This window comes from Pipistrellus kuhlii, unplaced genomic scaffold (assembly GCF_014108245.1).
Source record: "Pipistrellus kuhlii isolate mPipKuh1 unplaced genomic scaffold, mPipKuh1.p scaffold_m20_p_2, whole genome shotgun sequence".
Taxonomy (NCBI): domain Eukaryota; kingdom Metazoa; phylum Chordata; class Mammalia; order Chiroptera; family Vespertilionidae; genus Pipistrellus; species Pipistrellus kuhlii.
Window position 1 is genome coordinate 70,725,476 of NW_023425515.1, and position 6,101 is coordinate 70,731,576.

Here is a 6,101-nt window from a genome sequence, read left to right on the forward strand (position 1 = left end):
TTTCTCTGGTCAACTTGCCCTCCTATTTTCTTCAAAGATTATTTCAAACTTTCTTTTCTATCCTCAAAGTGCAACTTCTCTCTCAGTCTTATACCATAGCTATTTTCCACTGTGATACTCTAATTTACTTCATAGAGAAAAAGAAAATCCACCAGAAAAGAATCAACAAAATGCCTTACCATCCACCCACTAATCTAGTTGAATCGGCATGCATGTACTCTTCTGTTCTACTGAAAAAGAAAATCCACCCGAAAAGAATCAACAAAATGCCTTACCATCCACCCACTAATCTAGTGGAATCGGCATGCATCTACTCCTCTGTTCTACTGAAAAAGAAAATCCACCCGAAAAGAATCAACAAAATGCCTTACCATCCACCCACTAATCTAGTTGAATCGGCATGCATCTACTCCTCTGTTCTACTGAAAAAGAAAATCCACCCGAAAAGAATCAACAAAATGGCTTACCATCCACCCACTAATCTAGTGGAATCGGCATGCATCTGCTCCTCTGTTCTACTGAAGGAGGTGGCCATAGACCTAAAAGAGCCTCTTCCATCTGGGCTCTGATTCCCATGCCCTTTTGTTTACTTGGGAACATTTCACTCTCTCTACTTTTCCTGGAATCATCAATATTCTACCTTACATTAGAATATTCTACTTTCTATCATCATTGTGTATTCTTCTAACCAGTCTTAACATTCTTCACTTCAGTAAGTTTCAAATCTATATATATTTATCAGTTATTTGAGTTTCCTATGCTGTGGAGTTTCTATTCATATTGTTTACTATATGAATACAATTCCACTTTCTGTGGAAATGTCTTTTCCTTATCAATTTATAGAATTCATTTGTAGATTCCAGATGTAAATTCTTTGAGAGATAAACATTGCAATAAATGTTCTTCATCTATAGTTTGTATTTTAGAATTGTCTATGGGTTTTTTTTTTGTCATATATGAATTTTCATTTTACTATAATCAAATTTAACAGGCTTTTCTTCTATGGTTTGCACTTTTTGTGTCTTTTTAAAAAATAACTCTTTTCTAAAATAATGAAGATATGTTTCAATAATTTCTTCTAGAAAATTTAGTGTTACTTTTTACATTATGTCCTTAATTCACATGTTTTTTTCAAGAATAATGTAATCTAAGAATTTAATTGTTTCTTCCTACAGCTAATTATTTATGCAACATTTATCCAACTGTCTGTTTCCATACAATGATTTGGAAAGGAACTTAATTACATACCAGATCTCAATATTTATGTTTACTTCTATATTTTTCACCCCAATAGTCCATTTCGTATTCATGTATCAAGATTACACTGCTTTTATTATTATATTGCTATTGCTTTTTAATGTATATTGATATCTGATACTGTAACACCATTTAATTCTTCTCAAAAGTCATTTTTTACTTTTTTTTTTTTTTTTAGCTGCCTGTGTTTTTATTGCTTTTTAGTTATCCAGTTGTGGTCATTCCTAAAAAACTTTCTTAGGGTTTTTGTTTTGTTTTGTTTTGTTTTTTTTTTGGTTCTCAGGCATAGACATAGTATGCCAGTACTGTTTAAATTTAGGTCACTTTTTCTGTATTTTAATAATATATTATCAACAAAGTTATCATATGTCTTTTTTATATTATCATGGCTTTAAATTGTTTGGGGTACTAAATAGGAATGTATACAACATCTTTCTAAATTCTCTTAATAGTTCTAATAATTTAGTTGTATATTTGCTTAGTCCATGTGTATAACATCATCTGTAAACAAGGTCAATTTTGGTATTTATTTTCTGATTATAACACCACTTTTTCCTTAAAAAAATCTTGCCTCTGCAGACTAGAAATAAACATATAATAACAAAAAAAATGTTTGAGTCCCAATTTCACTGTCCAACAGTTCTGAGTCCCTGTTTCAATGTCAAACAGTTCCTTATGTGTACATGCCAGCAATGATATTTGGATAGTGGGCACATGGTGGCGATGCAGGTCTTACCCTTCCTGGTTTGGTCCTGGACAACCTGCAGCAATGCATAGCTTCTGACTGTTAGTATGGCAAGACATCATCAGTGTCTTCCATCTCTGGACTGTTTCTTCTCTTCTCTTCGTGGTTGGAGCAGACCTGACAACTCCTCTCTGTTGCAGGAATCAACATGGTCTTGGAATTGTTTTCTGAAAATATACAAACATATTTTCAATCAAGAGTTAATAAAGGAATCTTTTCTATATAATTGATTTGGGATCCTTTTAATTTTTGCCCAAACGATTTTTCTTTGTCTTATTTAGACAAAATGTGTGTTTTTCATGGTTGTCTTACTGTTAGCATTACAAACGAAAATTAAGTTTGTAAAGTAAAAGTTTTCTGGATGTAATTTACTTATAGGATATTTTTCCTTACATGATATTACCCTACTATCTCCCCTTTTTTGATTAATGGAGGCTTTTGTAAATTTTATAATGCAGTCTTGATAACTTTAAATTTTTATTTTTTGTACAAAAATATGACTGCTTTAGGTTTATTGCATGTTCAGAAATTTTACCATGAAATGAATTACCAATAGAAATTTTAGTTACTACTTTAGGAACAGCTCTTTGTCCAGTACAATTAAATTTTCTTGAATATTCACTTATTTCAAATAGCCTATTTAAATTAATCTGAAAACTTGATTACTATTTTACTGTCAAATTTAATTCTCTACCAACAATATAGAGGAAGAGAGCGATAGAAACATCAATGATGAGAGAAAACTATTGACCAGCTGCCTCTTGCACACCCCACACTGAGATCTAGCCCACAACTCCAGGCATGTGCCCTGACCAGGAAATGAACCCGTGACCTGGTTCATAGGTCGATGCTCAACAACTGGGCTAAAGCAGGGCAAGATATAAAAATTTTAATGGATTAATCAATAGACTCAACACATTGGAAGAATCAATGAATTTGAATATAGATAAATAGAAATTATCTAAAGTAAATGACAAAGAGGAAAAAAAATGACAAAAATAATTAAACATCAAAAAGCAGTAGAGCAATATCAAATTTTTCAACATTTATAAATAGAGCACTCTCAAAAAGAGAAAGGGAGGACAGAGCAGAAGAAACATTTGGTCAGGAGTATTCCAAAGGTAAATAACAACAACCACAAATTCAACAAGCCCAGAGATCCTCAACTATAGTAAGTATAAAGGAAAACATACCTAGGCACATCATTGTCAAACTGCTGTAAAACCTGTAGACTGGAAATTATAAAATATTGCTGGAAAGCAATAAAAAGATCTAAATAAATGGGGAGGTATTCTATGACTATGTATCAGAAGATTTAAATTGTCTAATATGTCACTTCTCTCCAAATTAATCTATAGATTCAAGGTAATAAAAACCAGGGTGTTTTTGTTTTTTAAGAAATTGAGAGGCAAGATGTTTAAACTTATAGTAGTCCCTTCTTATCCTTGGGGAATATGGTCCAAGAACCCCAGTGGTTGCCTCAAACTGCGGATAGTACTAAATCCTATATATATTATTTTTCCCTAAATATATATATATACATACCTGTAATGAAGTTTAACTTAGAAATTAGGCATAATAGGAGATTAATAGCAACAATAATAAAATAGAACAATATTCTGTAATAAAGTCTTATGAATGTTTTCTTTCTCTTTCTCTCTCCAACTTACAACCAAGATAGCTACTAAGCAACTAACAGATAGATAGCATATACAGCATGGATATGCTAGAAAAAGGGATGATTCACCTCAGGCAAGATTGAACAAAACAGCACAAGATTTCAGACTACTCAGAATGATGCATAGTTTAAAACATATAAATTACTTATTTCTAGAATTTTCCATTCAGTATTTTCATATAGTGGTTGACTGTTGGTAACTGAAACCATGGAAAGAGAAACAGGGAATAAGGGGGGATTAGTTTATACATAAATGCAAAGTACTTAAAAGAGTCAAGATAATTTTGAAAAAGATAATTATCTGACTCCAATACTTCCATAAATTTTCAGTAATAAAAACAATGTGGTATTGGCATAATAAAAAAAGGAATAGAATAGAGTCCAGAAATGTCATCCACACATATATCTTGTAACAAAGATTTAAAGATAACTCAATGGTGAGAGGATACTCTTTTAAAAAAATGGTTCTGGAACAATTGGATATTTTTGTGAAATGTATGAACCTTAATCTTTAATCTCAACATAAACAAGAATTTACATAAAATGTACCATAGGTCTAAATAAACAGGTAGAATCAAACTTTTAAAAGAAAATATATAAGAAAATCTTACATTACATTAGACAAATTCATTTCTTTCTTTTTTTTTAAGACACACACGCAAATACATTTTATTCTGATTTTATACCAACGTTTGGTATGTCCCACCCTTCCTCTCAGAGATGACTACCATTAGAGGAAGGAGAGATTCACAGCTTCATTTTCCATCCTGCACTAAAATGGATGAATGGATCCCATGTCTTTCCTGAGCAGAGTACCTTGTCACCAACATGACCATTGAGCAAAGAGCTCATTCTTCCCCTGGAAGGCGTGAAAGCGGAGCCAGATTAAATACGATGCTTCCTCTCTCCTTGAGAGGTGTTCTTTCTGCAGTTAATAAAAGCTAAGAAATTCTATTGTGGATTTGTTTCTTGATGGCCTAGAATTTAAGCCAAAGTCTCTACTCATTGTTTCCATATAGAAAATCTGCACATCAAATTCATTTCTTAAGTACCAAAAAAAAAAAAAAAATAAAACCAAGAAAAAAGAATAAAAGTAATAAATTGAATAACAATCAAAAGTAAAAATACAAAATGTCTGCATTTTTAAATATATTGTTAAAACAATGAAAAGACAAGCCACATATTTTTAAAACACATACCAGATAGACTTGTATAAAGAATACATTTCTTTAAACAAAACTCATACAACTTAATAATGAAAAAACAGACAATCCCATAAAATAGTTGAACAAGAACCTCACCCAAAAGGTGCTAGCATTATTTTATAAATTATAAAATTAATATTTTATATTAGACTAATAATTCAGATGTGTGTTGTGATCTCTAGGGTAACAATCAAATATACTAGCACATATCAAAGATTTGATTATTTTATGTTTCCTCTGTGTGCAAGATATATATGTAAATACATATTTATATGCTATATATATATATATATACATATATATATACATTTTGTATGTAAATAGAGAAAAAATAAAATAATGAAAATATTCATTATCCAGAATAATGCTAGAAAGGAGGGACAGAAACATAAACATTTGAGACAAAAAAATATATTTAAAACTGCAAATATAAAATCAAATGTTTAAAAAATAAGATAAAGTACAAGTAAAATGAAGAAATAAAATAATTTTGTAAGCTAGAAAGGTTCTTATAAATATTTGTTGGTTTTATCATAACTGTTTTTAATACATAGTATGTTTCTACTAATGGTTTTCAGATAATGTCTTGGTTAAATTTTAAATGGTATAAAACATGGTTTATGTGTACTTTTTTAATAAAGGAAATATAAGTTAAATGAAAGTTTAATTAAATTGCTAAGATTCTTAGACTGGATAAAGACAAAAATCTAATTATATCCTGTTTATAAAACTCAATTAATTAAATCAATGAACAGAAAAAAATACCATAAAAACAAGAACCAGGAACAAAGGCAAAATAGATTTGAAAATAAGCAGCATTATTAGAGATAAAAGGGACATTTCATAATGATAAAATTGTCTATCCAAGAGGAAGACAAAAGAATTCCAAGTTTGAATGTAATTATTTATATGGATTAAAACCAAATAAAGAAAAATTAATGGAATTTTAAAAGTAAGTTGGTTTTTGTATTTAGAGAGAGAGGAAAGGAGAGGGATCAAGAGATGGAAACATAGATGAAAGAGAGATATCAGTTCAGCTTTCTTCATGCCCCCCACTGGATATAGAGCCCACAACCCAGGAGCATGCCCTGACCAGAAATCAAACCAGGGATCTTTTGATTCATGGGTTGACACTTAACCATTGAGCCAAACCAACCAGGCAAAGTTAATGGAATTTAAAAGAGATAAATTCAAAATAATAGTGGGAAATTTTAAA